We start from the raw sequence: 18,357 nt of genomic DNA, 5'->3' as shown, positions 1-18,357 counted from the left end.
CTTTGATTTCCTAAGCTTGCTAGGATATTACAAGCATCATAAGATAAAATCTTAATACAAACATAGAGTTCCTTTTGGTCACTTTCCACAAAAGAGTCTACATAACATGGTGGTAATACAAAAACTTGTTCCCTTTCTGCCTTGCCTTCTTTGTCAAGTGATGTGCAATCCTATTCCCTTGCCTGAAGGTGTGTTGGAGTATCACCTTCTGCTGGTGCATGAACAACCTGCATTTATCAACAATGTTGTTATATAATTTGTTCCTTTGTTGTATTGAATGAATCACCTTTGTGGAGTCCGTCTCTATCTCTAGCGGAAACATTCTCCATTCTTGTGCTGTTTTGAGCCCCTCAATTTACTAGTGGCTTCATTTCTACTTGTAGTGAGCCATTAGCCGGGTAGATTTAGCAAATCCAACTATCCAATTCTCACAGGTATCTTTGATTACTCCTCCAATTGCACTTTTTTCGTTATGATTTTTAAAACTAGCATCGATGTTGACTTTAAACCACCCTCTAGGTGGTTTGTTTCATTTGATCTGTATGGGGATTTTGGTAGATGTGTTAGGGATTTTTTTCAGTGAGTAGCAAAAATTCTGTTGCTTTTTGGATGATATGATTAATATTAATAGGATAATCTGTATTGTTTTGATTGTTATTATTTCTATTGAGACAAATATGCCAAACGACGAATGGGAAGAAGGAACTCCAGTTAAGGAGATTATTTGCAAAGGGGAAATCTAAGTCTTTTACTTGAAGGATCCAATGCATGTTGTTATTCTTATAAGACTTATCCCACACAAGGTTTTCCCAAAAAGAATTTACCGCTTGACATCGAAGGAAAATGTGAATTATAGACTCTTCTTCTTGGCAATTACATATAGGGCACAAGGGGTCAATGTTCATATCAATTTGTGAGAGATATTTCCGGCAAGGTAATCTATTATAAAGACACTGCCACAAGAAGAATTTAATTTTAGTAGGGCAATTTAGGTTCCAAATCTAGGAGAAATCTAATTGATTGATTAAAGGAGGTTCTATTAGTGTGTAACAAGATTTTGTTGTCAAAAAACCTTTTGTATTTAAGGACCATATAGGGATGTCATTGGTAGGGCCTTTGTTGCGAATTTTTGTTTTAGACATGCTCTCCTTGATATTATTAGGAAGGTTGAGAGTTAAATTATCAATTACCAAGTTTTTTTTTTGTAAAATATATCTCTTATTTTTACTGAGAGGTCAGATGTAGATAGAGGACCTGTAATTTCTTTCCTATGGTTTCCCATATTAGATATCTAGTTGGTTTCTCATATGTTCATGTTGAAAAGGTAGTGGGGTGACCAAGTGATACCTTTAGAGTAAATATCCCAACCTCTTTGGATACTTTTCCAGGTGAAAAAGTTTCTATTTTTACCTCTGTTTGTACTATAAGAGGTGATAATTAAACGGGCCCAAGAGACTATAGCATTTGTAAGAATTCTCCATTCAAGACCTGCTAATATGCATAAGTTCTTTGAAATAGCACTATGAATGCCTAAGCCTCCATTTTTTTTTGGTTGACATAAAATAGTCCAGTTAACAAGGTGTATTTTCCTTTTTTCAATGGTGCTACCCCATATAAAATCCCTTTGAGTTTTATCAATTTTGTTAAGGATATTTTTAGGAAGTAGGGTGTACTGCATATAGTGATTGAGAATTGAGTTGAGGCACGAGTGAGCTAGGGTATTCCTACCTGCTATGTTAATGAATTTTAATTTTCAGGATGCTAGCTTAGTTCTCATATTGTCCATAATAAACTGGAAGTCTCTAGGTCTTGGACAATTATTCAGAATTGGGAAACCTAGGTAGGTATTAAAGTTATCACATTTCTTTATACCTAGTTTATTAGAAGTATAATTAATAAGGGAGGGGGTACAATTTTTAGAGAAGAGAATTTTTGATTTTGTGCTATTGATACATTGACCTGATAGGTTACAATAAAGTTCTAGGCCATTCTTAATGGCATGACATGACTTATTATTTACCTTTGCTATTACGGTAAGGTCGTCAGCAAAAAAAACGTGAGAAAAACTAGGGCAATTTTTTCCTAAGGTTATTGGATCCCAATTTCTAGTATCAACTTGGTGGTTTATATAAATGGTTAACATTTCTAGGCAGAGAATGAAGATATAGGGTGAAATGGGATCTCCCTGTCTTATTCCACGACTAGGCTTAAAGAAATTTGTGATAGATCCATTCACTAGAACAACAATACTACTTGTTGAGATGCAATTTAGTAAAAACTTACAGAATTTAGGGAAAAATAGAAATATTCCAGAGTGCGGTGAACAAAAGACCATTCCAAATGGTCAAAAGTTTATTCTAGGTCAATTTTCAGAATCATTTGGCCTTGTTTGCCTTTCATTTTTTGTAATTTGGAAACTATTTCTTGGATGATGTTTGCATTATCAGCAGCTCTTCTAGTTTTCATAAAACTTGCTTGGTAAGGTCTTATTAAATGTTATAGGAAATGTTTTAGTCTATTTGCAAGAATTTTTGTAATAATTTTGTAGATAGTATTATAGAGACCACTTGGTCTGAAATTCATAATATTATTGGCATTGAGAATTTTTGGTATAAGGCATATGTAGGTCTTGTTGATATCTTTAGGAACTTCTTGGGTGTTGAATATGTCATGACAAAGTTTAGTTACCGACTGCCCTATGATTTTCTAATATTTCTAAAAAAAGAATAGATGGAGATCATCCGGTCCTGGGGCCTTAAAGGGTTTGAAAGAGTATATAGCCTTTTAAATTTCAATATCTAGTTGGGGTGTGTCTAAAGATTTTAGGTCTAGCTTAGGATATAAAGAAGGACTTTCTAGTGGGGTAGTCCACTTAGTTGAGGAGTGTGAGGTTGTGAATGTATTTGTAAAGTACTTAAGAACATGTGACATAATTTGGGGGTGTTCATTAATCCAGTTTCCATTATCATCTTTGAAGAAATTAATTTTGTTTCTTCTTTTTCTATTTGTAGCAGAAATATGAAAAAATCTAGTGTTTGCTTCGCTGTCGTTTAGCCAAAGAATTCTATACCTTAACTTCCAATAATCCTCTTCGATTTTTAGGATATCATTGTATTCCCTTTTTAAATCTTGTTCTAATTGTTGAAGCAAAATATTAGTAGTGTAACTATTGAAATTTTGAATCCCTTGAAGCTTAGCCAATAGCTTCCTCTTTTTCCCCATGATGTTCCCAAAGGTATTATTCTTCCAAGTCTTAACTTTTTCTATAAAGTTCTGGCTACCTTTCAAGTAATCATTCCTTAGCCAATTATTTTTGACTATTGTTTGAAATTCTGGATGCTTGCACCAAAAGGTTTGTAGTCTGAAGGGTGCATTATGGTGCAACCTATTTTTAGGAATTAATTCAATTAATAAAGGATTATGGTCCGAGTGAATTTTGGGTAAGTGAATTATAGATCTTTTTGGGAATAATTCAATCCATTCTTCATTTCCTAAAATTTTATCTAGTCGTTCCATAATGAGACCCTTGTTCTTATGTCTATTATTGGACCAAGTATAGTTACACCCTTTGAATTCTAAATCTATTAACTTGCAGCTGTTTAGCTTAGACCATATAAAACTAGCTCTACTATCTTTGATATGTTTCCCCCCAAATTTTTCGTTTGATCTAAGATGTCATTGAAGTCACCTCCTACTATCCAAGGTCCTTTATAGGTCTTACTTATATTTTCTATGTTATCCCACATCAAGTTTCTGTTATTGACATTAGTACTAGCATAAATTGAAGAAAAAAATAGTTTTTACGAATAGGTAATACCTCTATTGTTGCATGGATCTCTTGGTTTCTGCGGACTGCATTGTGGACACTGACTACTTCATGGTTCCACATCATTATCATGCCTCCTGATTGACCCTCTGCTGGAACCTCTATCATCTCCGTAAATCCAAAATCATTAAGCAAATATGCATAATTCCCCCATTCTTGTTTCTAGAAGAATTACCATACAACGTCTATGAGTATCAACCATTTCCCTAAAATTTCTTCTAAAATTTTCATTGTTTCCTCCCCTTATTTTCCATATAATAATGTTGGTTGGACGATTCAAGTCTAGATTAATGGTTGAGTTTGCTGGTTCCCCGTTCTCCCTGATCCCTCCTGGAAACACAAGATTCCTTCTCAGGGATGGTACTAAGATCATGGCTCTGTTGCCCACTGTTGGATCCTGAGGTGGTCTAATGTCCATCGTGCACTTGAAGAGTGCTAGTTGGCAACTGAGCACATGCCTCTTCTCTTGCATCTCCCTGAAGAGAAATACCTTTATCCAGTCTAGACTTGAGAACTCTAGGACTCGCTCTAAGCTTAGGTTGATGGGATCTTCCTCCTCCTCCATTACTGCTTTTACTGGTCCTGGTATTTAATTTTCTTGATCCTGAGGAGGTGGAACTTGTTGCTGCATGGGGGGGGGTTATTATTGGGGTACTGGATTGATCTCCTATGGTAGGAATATAGGTTCAGATGGGTGTACATCTTTGTTGGAAAGAAGGGCATGTCTAGTGGAGCATTTTGTGGGTGAATTGGGTTGAACTGTGGTGGCTGATTCTAATGATTCATCATTGCATGCACCATTTGAGGGTTCAAAGAAGGCATCAGTGGTTGGAGAATGTTGTTTAGCCACATTTGATTTTGGTAGTTGTTCATGGCAAGTCTCATGCCCTCTATTGCTAGCTGAGCTAGGTACTGAGTGTTGTATAGTATCACAATAACCTCTTGCCCATTGATTTGGATATTGAAGGAGATTGCATGGCCTGTTAGACCTAGTTCCATCCACGAGGCAGGTTAGTAATCATGTTCCTTTGGAGGTTGGGCATACATGATTTGTGGGTTCTCTAGTAGGGGAAAGAGTGGTAGGTTCTCCATGGTTTGTGTTCTGTGTTGGCGTAGGATTTGGATAAGTCTGTTCCTTGTTCTTAGGGTTGAAGGTAGTCTTGGCATTTTTAATGGGGGATTGAGAGTTTAAGGCAATGGTAGCAGGCGTAGGATGGAGCTACTAATAGAATGGGATTGATAGGGGGTTAGGGTAATGATAGGTGATGAGTGCATGACTTTTGGTTGCCCAATGACTTGTCTTATATGAGGATACTTCATGGATATAGTATCTGTTTCTTCCTCTAGGGTATAAGACATTTATCCATTTTTATTAGTTTGAGTTGCCATTTGGCTTACACGCTCAGGAGTGGGTATGTTTCCATATCTAAGGGAAAGATTTTGTTCATCTGCATTGTCTAAAGGAGGATTATTACCAAATATTTGGATTAGTTTCTTAATAGGGTTTGTAGGGTTATTATTAGTAGGAAGGTTATTTTCATCCATTTGGGTGTCATTTTGCATGGATTTTATTTTCCTATTTTCCGTTAATATATCCAGCATGGCTAAGTCCTTGTTTTGAGAGGACAAGTATTCACATGCACTTGTATTAATATTTTTTAATTTATTGTTAATTAAAACATTGGTGGTATCTCCTGAAACCATTTGCTTACTTTCCAGGATGGAAAAATGATTTTTCATAGACAAGGTGGTTTGATCTATGCTCATAGTGACCGGGTTCTTACTTTGTTGTTGGTAATTAGAGGATTCATTAGGTTTGTATTGTAATAGTTGGGTATTCAAGAATTTACCTGTATTAGCATTGAAGAGATTAACAGAGAAACCTGGGCCTTTGGAGTTGTTGGTTCAATTTGTGAGAGTTGGGCGAGGATCTTTTTAACCTTGTTTTCTTCCTTAACTAAATGAGACAGTTTCCATTCTTCCTTTGAGTTCTCTGTTGTTGTAATGGCTCGTTCCTTAGCTGAATTTATGTTCTCTGAGGATTTTAGCACATAGCTAGAATGTCTCACCGTGTGTCCAAGTCTTCCACATTTTTTACAGAGAAAGTTTTCTCCTTCATAGTAAATGTATTGTTTATGAAGACGAATATAAAGAAAAGGTTGCACTGGGATTTCTAATAGAATTTCTACACAAATTCTTGCATAACGACCTCTCAGAGTGGTTGATGTACAAACATCAATTTTTAGTAAACGTCCAATTGCATTTCCAATTTTTTTTTAGAATTCTTGTATCATAAAATTCTGTTGGTAGATGGGGAAGCCTAATCCATACTGCTGAGGTGGTTAGTTTTTCCTTTATGGCCACAAGTTTGGTTTCCATTTTGTAATAGATAGAAAATGGTCATTGATTAACCATGGACCTTGATGGATGGCTTTCTCCATATTTTCCCCTTTTTTGAATTTGATAATGTAGTAGTCTTCTCCAAGGTCTATTAGGGATAAATCCTCTGTTCGATGCCAAAGTTCTTGATCTTCTTTTTTAAATATTGGTGTAATATACGTTTCCCTACCAATTTAACGATGATAGAGCATTTCCATGGATCATAAATACGCTGCATGTCTTCTTAAATTAGAGGGATTTGTTTGATGTCTCGTGCACTGGAGATTGATGAGTGCATGGACGTTTCCTCTTCTCTAGAAATTTTTATCAGATCCATGTCGGATTGTCCTAGGTTTGGGGCAAAGTTCATTGGGTCAGAAGCAATTAACATTTCCTTGAAAGAAGATTTGCTCATTAATTCATTTGGAATAGGTTTTTCGTGAACAATATTTGGGGGTTTGCGTGGTATTGTGTATTGGAATTCATAGGGTGGTGGATCCATGGTAGTATTTGGGAGGGTGTTCCAGCTTTTGAATTCATATGCTTTCCACGTTTTTAAAAAGGGATTCTTAATAATATCAATGTATGAAATTATTAGCAACTCTGTCCTATTGGTATGTGGTATCAATGAAGTGCCACTTCTTGATTATGACTTTATTGTTGTGGAAATTCAAATCCCTTGTAAGGCATACTACATGCAAAAAGAAATATATACTGCTAGTCTATACATATAAATTTTTTCTTGTCCAAATAAGACTAGATTTTCTTTATCCTCCGTTATTTCATTCTTCATCATGGGGAAAGTTGTTCTTCTTCCTATGTACCTTGAAGAGTACGTATCAAAGCGATTCATGCATTTTCGTACAAGGAGAGGGATAATAATTTACATCTTCGATAATTATTAGCACGAAGGGGCAAATATTTTAAATTTAGGTTCATTTAGAAAGACAAATCAGGAAAGAGGCAAGGAAAAAGGCAAAGATGGCGGCTAAGACCGCAAATTTTGAGCGTTTGTATGAGGATCTTGGGGCAAAAGAAGGCATCAGGAATATGTACAGGTTACCCAAGATTAGGGAGAGGAAGGCTCGGGACCTGACAAAGTGGGGTGCATCAAAGACGAAGAGGGTAAGGTTCTGGTAGAAGATGCGCGTATCAGGCGTAGCTTGCAGGAGTACTTCCATAGACTCTTGAATGATGGAGGGTAAAGGAACATCATGCTAGGTGAGTTGGAAAACTCAGGGAGTCAGAGGGATTTTGGTTTTTGTAGGCGTATTAGGAGTGAGGAGATTGAGGGGGCTATGTGGAAGATGAGCAAGGGTAAGGAAACCGAGCAGGATGAGATCCCAGTGAAATTTTAGAAAGAAGTGGGTCATTCAGGCTTGGAGTAGCTTACTGGTTTGTTTAATGTAATTTTCATGATGAAGAAGACGCCCGAAGACCAACGGTGGAGTTTGATGATCCCATTGTATAAAAACAAATGTGACATTCAAGACTGTAATAACTATAGGGGTATTAAACTATTGAGTTATATTATGAAAGTTTAGGAGAGGGTGGTGGAGAGAAGGGTGCGACATTGTGATACTATTTTCGAGAACCAGTTCAGATTTATGCCGGGCCTATTTACTACAGAAGCCATTCACTTTGTGAGAAGATTGGTGGAGTAGTATAGAGAGAGGAAGAAGGACTTACATATGGTATTCATTGATCTAGAGAAGGCCTATGAGAAAGTCCCAAGAGCGGTTCTACTGAGATATATGAGGTTAACAGTGTCTCGGTGGCGTACATTAGTGTGATTAAGGACATGTACATGGGAGCGAAGGCTAAGGACTACGAAAGGAGACTCAGATTATTTCCCTGTGGAGATGGGGTTGCATAAGGGATCAGCTCTTTTCCCATTTTTGTTTGCCTTAGCATTAGATGTGCTTACGCAACACTTACAAGGGGAAGTGCCATGGCATATGCTATTTTGGAGAAGTTGGATATTTGGAGACAGAAGTTGGAGTTTAAAGGTTTTCAAGTTGAGTAGGCCAAAAATTGAGTACTTAGAGTGCAAGTTCAGCGATGAGATGCATGAAGATGAAATAAAAGTGAAGATTCATACTCAAGTCTTCTCCAAAAGAGATAGTTTCAAGTATCTTGGGATTATTATTCAAGGCAACATGGGATTGATGAGGATGTTACTCCTCGCATTGGAGCGGGGTTGATGAGATGGAGGCTCGCCTTGGGGGGTTTTGTGTGATAAGCATGTGCCACCTATACTTAAGGGCAAGTTTTACAGAGTGGTGGTTAGACCGACTATGTTATATGAGGCTGAGTGCTGGCTCGTCAACAAGTCTTTTGTCTAGAAGATGAAAGTAGTTGAAATGCACATGTTGAAATAGATCTGTGGGCATACCAGGAAGTACATGATTAAGAATGAAGTTATAAAAGGACAATGTAGGAGTGGAATTTGTTGAGGACAAGTTGTGGGAATCAAGGTTGAGATTGTTCTGGCATGTGAACTGGAGAGACATAGACGCTCCGGTCAGTAGGTGTGAGGGGTTGTCCATGACGGGTCTGAGGAAGGGAAGTAGTAGGCCTAAAAAGTATTGTGGAGAGTAGTTTTATAGGACATGTTGTTGCTTCAACTTACCGAGGATATGACCAACGATAAGAAGGTGTGCAGGCCGAGGATTAGGGTTGTAGGTTGACTGATAGTAGTGTGTTCCTCATAGCCTTACCCGTAGTACTAGGACTATTTTTGTATTATCTTATCATGTTTATTTATTATTACATGTTGTGTCATTTGTGCTCGTTACCATATTATATTGTTATTGCCATTTTTTCTACTTGGCTATTTTATTTTATCTCCATTGTTCCCTGACCCGAGGGTCTATTGAAAATTGCCTCTCGATCTTTATAAGGCAGGGGCAAGGTCTACGTACATACTATCCTCCTCAGACCCTATTTATGAGATTACACTAGGTTTGTTATTGTTGTTGTTGTAGAAAGATGAGTCATGTCTGAAGTAAATGATATCAAAGGCCTTTATCTTAGAAATTTGTTTTTACTATATTTGTGTTTTCCTATTCCTTGAAGGAAGTGCAACATATTTACCATAATTAGTTTTTTCTTTTTTAAATGAAAATTAGTAATCTCCTATATTTGGCTAGTTCTTTTTATAAGAGAAAAAGGGTAGTCTTTTATATATTGAGGATACTTCCTTGTCATTCATTAACATCCACAATATAGTACTTAGGGGGTATAAGAGTCTTGTTCAGAGAGAGAATTTGTGAGACAAGTGTTATGTTGTCACTTGTATGTGCCTCTTTGTAAGGTTGTTCTCTCGATATTTTCCATTCTCTTTTTATATAATTGATTGCTTATCTCCACTGTGGATGTGGGTCAATTGACTGAACCACATGAAATGTTTGTGTCTTGACACAACCCAAAATCATACCTTAAGGGTCGTGATCGATAGCACCTAGTAGCTAAAATTAGCTACGCTGATAACTTACAACAGTTAGGCAGACAAACATGATATATTGAAGTAGAGTTTAATATAAATGCGAAATAAAAGTGATACAAGCCAACATGACAATAATCACAATAATTCCCCAAGACTAGGTAGTACAGAGTCACAAGCTCTAATTGAATACATAAAAATATCCCTAAATACAACACTATTCGGATAGAGAGTAGACAATATAAGTGTAAGGAAAGGACTCTAAGGGTCTACGATGAACAAGGCAGCTCTACCTTGAATCCCTGCATTGAAACAACGCATCAAATCACGTAAAATGCATGACCCACATAAGAAGTCACAAAATGTTCCAATACAAAAATAACAATAAGAGTCACTATAATGTGCCACATATCATTATATATCATCCTTAAGAGGCCACATCAGCTTCACTTTTTAAAAATATTTTTCCCAAAATAGCTTCATGTGCTTTATCTCTCTTATCTCGTCAACTGTACATCAAAAGGAAGTATTTATCCTGACTTGCACCACATGCATAAGGACCTCCCTTATCTTTCTACATGCGCATCAATGTGTTTTGATTTAAAATTCGAGTCCAATTCTATTCTCAAATTTAAATTTTAATTTTTCAAAATATAGTCAAAATCCCCAAGAAAATCTCTTATATTCTAATTCTTTTGATGTTAATCTCATAAATAGTCATGTTATGTAATAAAAAAGGGATCAATATCAGTTACCCAATAATTTGGTATGAAAATCTCTCCTCAAAATTGCCTCCTACCAAGTCTAGGGCTCAAAACTGTGATAAATGAAGCTAAGCCCCGAAATCCTAACCTTTTGTTCAATTGTGAATGTCGTAAATGCATCGCAAAAGTTATGCATGTTGAACTCAAGGGATGCCACAAATGTGACAAGGACTTTGCATTTTCAAAGTCTTCCCCTTCCGCAAAAACAATCAATTGATTGCAAATATGACTGTCCCTGTCTAGGAGTCCAGATCGCAAATACGATCCAAAGTTCGAAAAAGCGAACTCTGTAGTCCTCCAGCCCACCTCGCAAATACGATTCCCACCTTGTAAATGGCAAAAGTGTCTCTCATTTGCGAGACCTTCAACATCAGCCCAACACCAGCAACTATGATCATGACCAAATCAATCCGAAATGAGTCCAAAAATCACCCGAGCCCTTCGGGATCCACATCAAACATCTGTACATGTCTAGAAATATCATACGAACTTGGTTGTATGATATAATCACCAAAATAACATCTATAACCACAAGTCGGACACCAAAATACACATAAAATTTCAATGAACTCAAGAATCGCTAGAAACACAACCATGCGTCTGATTCCTTTCAAGCCAACTTGGAAGGACATCAAATTTTGCAGATAAGTCCCAAATGAGGAAACAGACCTATTCCAAATCCAGGAAAAAAAATCCCAACCCGATAGCCATAAAGTCAAACCATGGTCAAAGCTAAGAAATTTCTAAACCTTTAAATTGCCATCTTTCGACAAAACAAGCTAAATCAACCTAGGAACCTCTAAATTCAATTTCGGACCTATGCCTAAGTCCAAAATCACCATAAGAACATACTGAAACCATCAAAACACCGTTCCGGGGTCAAATACAGAAAAGTCAAACTTAGTCTACTCTTCCAACTTAAAGCTTCCTAGTTGAGAATCATTCTTCCAAATCCATCCTAAACTGTTGAAAAACAAAAACCAACGATACATGCATGTCAAAATACATTACATGAAGCTAATCGTAACCTCAAACCACCAAACCGAATGCAATTGCTCAAAATGATCGGTCAGGCTGTTACATTCTCCCCTACTTAAACATATGTTTGTCCATGAATGTACCAAAAAATGTTCTAAAGCCATCAAATTGCTGAATAAACTCACCATACCCATGCCCCTGGGTGACATCACATCATCCCAATCCAAATAAGTCTAACAACACAATATAGCCCAAGATCTTTACCGTAACCTTAGCTCACAACCCTTAGAACCCAATCTCCAACATTCAGAATTCATTATAAGACCCGATTCTCGTATCTATACATTGTATAAGTCTGAATCAAGCCGCGTCAAGCCATAAACATATACAAGTTATAATCACATGATATCCCACATAACTCAAGCTCTCGTTACAATAACTTCCAACCATAATAACTGCCCAATGACAAACCTAGTACTGACGACATATCTTATATCGGCTAAAACCTTGTTGTAGACATTCGTGCACTGCTAAGAATGAAAGAAAAACATAAATACTCATAACTACCCATCAGATCAGAAAGTCATGGAGCTTTCTTACTCGCCAAGAACCTTAGCCAAAATCTAAGTTGACTAGTGACATTACTCTTCCAAATATACCTTAATAAAATCTGATAGCACCTATTTTACGTCCAATATCCTCACCTCATCCAGTACAAGCTACTCGGCCGATATGTTACACCAATACCACCTGGTGCCACATACCATGCAATTCATGCACTAGCGAACAATAACTCAAATATACCCAATAATAGAAAGAGAATGGAAATGTGAGAACCGTCCCGCAAGTTCAACAAATAGCACCACAAAGCTCATTGTTATAAACCCAGAACACAAAGGAGAAACAAGCAGACAAAATAAGCAAATGAATCACATCCCAACATAACTCTACTGTGATGCATGACCCAATCAAAATACCGATCCACATGGATTACCTCAAGCCATGATACTCAAAATCAACAACCATATGGATACCAATCAACAAAATGCGAAGCGCATGACCATAACCATGGAGAAACGGATATCACTATACACCTCCGGTAGAAAAACCATAACCAAGGCGCCACCAACCATATAACACCCCAAGAACCATCTCGCTCGAATTTGCCTACAGGCCCAAACAGAACGACATCATATGTGTAAATAATCAATAGTCTCATAACCCATATTGGCATAGAAGAGTAGCACATGGAACCTATCAGGACACAAATAATATCACCTACCACTGGTGACACACCCCTCCACCATAGTTGTGCTAAGTAATCAAATCCGACCCGATGTAGAATACACATTCTCCTTAGGCCTGCCACTGGCCTGCAAATCAGTACTGATCCTTCATAAATAGGTAGATACCCTCCGAAAATACCACTATAACATATCCAAAATGCATACAATTAGTCGTAAACCTCTTATCATACCTTCCCTAAAATAACAGAATCTCTATATCCGATCCCAGCTACAGTACTCAAATGACTACAACGTTCCTCATACACGATCATCCCATGAGAAATACACATCCTTCTCTGGTGGTACCAGATAATGGTAGCATTCATCTAAGCATCTGAAGCCATCCATGCTACCAAGGACCCGTGATCCCATCCAGGAGAAAAAAAAGAAAAACACAACACGCAATATATTCCTTATGCTAGTAGCAGAAATTCGGCTGAAGCCGTGGCTGACACTATCAAGAACTCTTCAAACCTCGTATGCACATAACTAAGCCATCAGAACTAAATTTCCCCAACTAAACCAAGTCATGCAGGCTGGCAAACTCAAGAGTATTGCCACAAAATATCGGTAAAACATCATCACACCAAAGGAACCATTTACCTTTATACTATGCTGACCCAACATCTCCAAGCTGACTAATTTCTTCAAATTCTCCTCGATTTGCCCTCAAGTTAACACTTCTACTTGCTAGTATATTATGATCCTAAACCAAAGCTGACCACAGTATATTCTAGCACGAACCACATCATCCGAAGCCCATAATCCATTGTATTTCCTCTAAAGCACCAAGTAATGCCGCAACCGAGAAACCTACTATGAAGGGACCTTATGTGAATTTGAAGTTATTTCTCCAATCTCTTTGACACTAAAATGTAGAATTAATAATGATACAAAAATATTGCATGTATCGGCACCATCCCATGCAAATCTCAGATCTTAGACATATACAATTCAAGGAATTCACAAATACCACATATGAATCTAAAACTTGTTTTAACCTTGTTGAGAGTCATCCACTATGTTCCAATCTCAAATACACTGCCAATACGAGCCAAATGACTTCTGTTCTATTAGAACACCAACACCTAATGAAGTGACCCTACCTTTAAGCAACCGAGTGAATCCCCTCTCCGCATATACTACATCCAGCACAAATATCAAACCTGAATCATTCCAAGTTGTCCATACGTCCCAAAGGTATAATACATCATGCACTTGACAAATTTCCTTCCCCGCACTAACCTCGAAGTTGGCCCCTCTTCAAGTCATAACCAAACCACAAATATACCCAGACCAAAACTAATATAATACATGACCGCGTAGTCTGATTGTCGATAGCAGACTTCCCCACTTTGCGCGAAGCCATAGGACATAACATCTAATAATCCACAATACCATCCTTCATAAGCTCGTGCAACACCAATCCTAAGATTCCTCAAATCATCCACTAAGCGCATATTCATCCTCACGACAATCATGCCAACTTCCTCAAGTGCCCTAGATGATAATATATATCTTCCACTGAATAGAAGCCCCATATAAAACACATAACCTCAAATACTACTGACTAGCCTCAAATCAACATCCCCCATGACCTTACCATGAGCACAACAACTAGGCAATCAATTAAATCCTCCCAAGTTCGTACTCACTAACCAAATACAAGAATCCCCTACATCCTATACATGAACAACTGATAGGTCTACCAACACACCTGCATCCTCAGTCTAGACAACACATCGACACAATGATCAAGTTGTATCCCCTCAAAGTACCTCCGCAGTATCACAGTCTTTTGATGTATTGATAATATCGAGTGTGTAACATCATATACGGGTGGGTGTAAGGGAATGTAATATATACTCTTCAAGCTGAATCAATACCGCATGATAAGGAATGATAGAAGTGGCATTTCCTAATAGTTTCGTAGCCTATCGAAGATCATTACAGACATATCCGTACCGATCTGCATGACTCATAGAACTTATGGACCTAGAGCTTTGATACCAACTTATCACGACCCAAAATCCCACCTTAAGGATCTTGATGGCACCTAGTGTCTAAAACTAGGTAAGCCGATCACTTACAACAATTAAGCAGACAAACATGATATTTTGAAGTAGAGTTTAATATAAATGCAGAATAAAGGTGATACAAGCCAACATGACATTAATCAAAACAATTCCCCAAGACTAGGAAATGTGATCCAAGGTTCGCAATAGTGATTCCAACCTCGCAAATTTGAGGTTCACAAATACGAACAGTGTCTCTTATTTGCAAGACCTGCAACATCTGCCCATCACCATTAACTATGAAACATGACCAAACAAATTCGAAACGCATCTGAAACTCATACGAGCCCCTAGGGTTCCACACAAATATCCATTCAGGTCTAAAAATATCATAAGAACTCTCTCACATGATCAAATAACAAAAATAACATCCGAAACCACGAATTGGACACAAACAAATATAGAAAATTACAATGAACTCAAGAATCGCTAGAAGCACAAGCATGCGTTTGATTCCTACCAAACCAACTCGGAATGACACCCAATTTTGCATACAATTACCAAATGATGAAACAAACCTATTCCATGTCCCAAAACCAAAATCCGAACCCGATACCATAAAATCAAATAATTGTGAATCTTAGGAAATTTCAAAACCTTTAAATTGCCAACTTTCGGCAAAACAAGCTAAATCAACCTAGGAACCCCCGAATTCAATTATGGGAATATACCTAAGTTCAAAATTACCATACGAACCTATTGGAATCATCAAAATAGCATTTCAGGGTCAAATAGACAAAAGTCAAAATTGGACAACTTTTCCAACTTAAGGCTTCCTAGTTGACAATCATTTTTCTAAATCCATCCCAAACCGCTCGAAAACAAAAACAAGCGATACACATAAGTAATAATATAGAATATGAAGTTACTCATGACCTCATACTATCAAACATAATGCAATTTCTCAAAATGATCATTCGGGTCCTTACATGTCTCTTTTTGTGCATTTCTCTTTTGTTGTTTGATTTATCATCGTTTAAGGTTTGCTTTGCTACTTTTTGCATGACACCAGATTATTTTGATTTATATTAAGTGGTATCAGAGAGAGGTTCAATACATGTTCATATAGGTAGGTTTAGCTCTATTCGCAACCTATTTGACGGTAATCATAATTTTTCTCTGAGAAGTTTAACCGAAGTGCTACTCATGTTGAGACAAAATTTGTGTTAGAAATTTTGGGATGCGATCCATTGAAGGTTATATGAAATGGTGGATCAAGTTTATTTTGTCAAAAAATCCAGCCAAAGGGGGAAAATTGTTAGGTGATTGTCCTGATTTTCTTACCATATTTGTATTTTCCTATTCCTTGAGGGAAATATAACATATTTACCATAATTAGGTTTTCCTTTTCCTTAATGGAAATTATGGTAAATATGTTGCACTTCCTTCAAGGAATTGAAAAATACAAATATGGTAAAAAAAATCAGGAAAAACACCTAACAGTTCTCCCTATTGGCCTGAATGTTTGCTGACATAATAAACTTGATCCACCTTTTTCCCATAACCATCAACAAGTCGCATCTCCAAATCTCTACCACAAATTTTCTTTGTTGGCCCCACGTCCTTCAATGCAAACAATTTGCGCAACTGCTTCTTAAGGACTGCAATTCTGGATTTTTCTTGCAAACAATAAACATATCATCCACATAAAGCAATGAGATAATAAAATCATCATCAGAAAACTTCTGGAAGAGTACTCAATGATTAAGAAATTTTCTTATACCTTTGTTTTTCTATGACAAATTCAAACTTCAAATACTATTACCTTGGAGCTTGTTTCAATCCATACATGCTCTCTTTTAATTTGCAGACAAAGAATTAATTTCCCTTAGTTACAAAACCCTTAGGCTGCTTTATATAAATGGCCTCATCTAAACCACCATGAAGAAAGGTAGTCTTTACATCCATATGCTCAACCTCTAAATCTAGACTTGCGGCTAAGACTAGAACCATATGAATAGAAGACATCTTCACAATAGGGGAGAAAATTTCATCAAAGTCGAATCCCTTCTTCTAGCCAAAACCTTTAACAACTAACCACGCCTTGTATCTAGGCACAAATACATGTTGATCTTTCTTTACTCCGAATATCCATTTGTTTGATAAATCTCTCTTACCTTTCGACAATTTCATTAACTCATCTGTGCCATTATCATGGAGTAACTTCATCTCATCTTCCATGTGGCTTCCATCCACTAATCTTTGTGAGTATCTTGTATGGCTTCATCATAACTCTCAAGTTCTCACATATTTGTCAAAATTACGTACTCATCAAGAGGGTAGCCACATGGATATTTGCTTCTCCCTTGTACATCTTCTAAGAGAGGTTTCAGGAGCATTCAAAGTAGTTACTTGCGCAGGAATTGGTTGCTGGTCAATCATAACTTCATCAATTGGAGCATCCATAAAATTAACACCGTGATGATCATTTTGATCTTGAATACTATCTTTATTACTGTCTTGGGTTCCTTCATGTGTAATAGGTTCCTTATCAATACAAACAAGATCAATATCAACTAAGCTCTCATTACTTTGAGAATCTACCTTTTCAGCTTTATCAATATCTTCAATAGTATGGTCTTCAATGAATACTGCATCACGACTTCTATTAAGTTTATTATCAACTAGATCATAAAAACAATAGCCAAATTCATCTTGACCGTAACCAATAAAGATTAACTACTTTGTTTTGACATCCAACATCGATATCTCATCTTTAGGAACATGCACACAAGCTTTACACCTAAACAATCTCAGGTGATCGATCATAAGAAACATCTTTGTCAAACAAAACTATGTTTGGATATCACCATCCAAAACAACATTGAGGGATACATTGATAACATAAGAAACTGTGTTAAGTGCTTTAGCCCAAAATGTATTTTGATGTTTAGAATAGAAAAGCAAGAATCTAACTCTCTCAAGTAGAGTTCTATTTATCCTCTCTACCAAATCATTCAATTGAGGTGTCTGGGAGGAGTTTTCTGATGACGAATCCTTTATTCTTTGCAATATTTATCAAAAGGACCAAAATATTCAGCACCATTCTCAATGCGATTATATTTTAAATTTTTCCCTCGTCTATCTCTCAACTACGGACTGAAATTCATTGAATACGCCAAAGTGCTTTTTCTTTGGATTTTAAAGGATATACCCAGAGCTTGTGAGAATGATCACCAATAAAGGTCACAAAGTAATATGTTCCGCCTTTTGACTTTACTTTAAAAGGACCACAGAAATCAAAGTGTACTAGCTCCAATAATTAGGGCTTTTTTGAAGGAGGATGGCTATGAAAGGAAACATTTTTTTGTTTGCCATAAAAATAATGGACACACCTTTTCAGCTTTGCTTGTTTTACTCCAGAAAATAAAATTTCTTAGCTAGACACATAATCCCCCTCTTGCTCATATGACTCAATCTTGTGTGCCAAAATTATGATAAAGTGTCACTTTCCACCAAATTTATGGTGTCATTAAGAATAGAGCCCTATGTCACATATAATGAGAAGACTTAACTCTTCGAGCCACTACTAATGAGCCCTTGGTGAGCTTCCATTGCCCATTAGAGAGGGTATTATAATAACCTTAATCATCTAATCTTCCTG

The sequence above is a fragment of the Nicotiana sylvestris genome, chromosome 7 (genome assembly GCF_000393655.2).
Source record: "Nicotiana sylvestris chromosome 7, ASM39365v2, whole genome shotgun sequence".
Taxonomy (NCBI): Eukaryota; Viridiplantae; Streptophyta; class Magnoliopsida; order Solanales; family Solanaceae; genus Nicotiana; species Nicotiana sylvestris.
Note: the sequence above shows the minus strand (reverse complement) of the source record.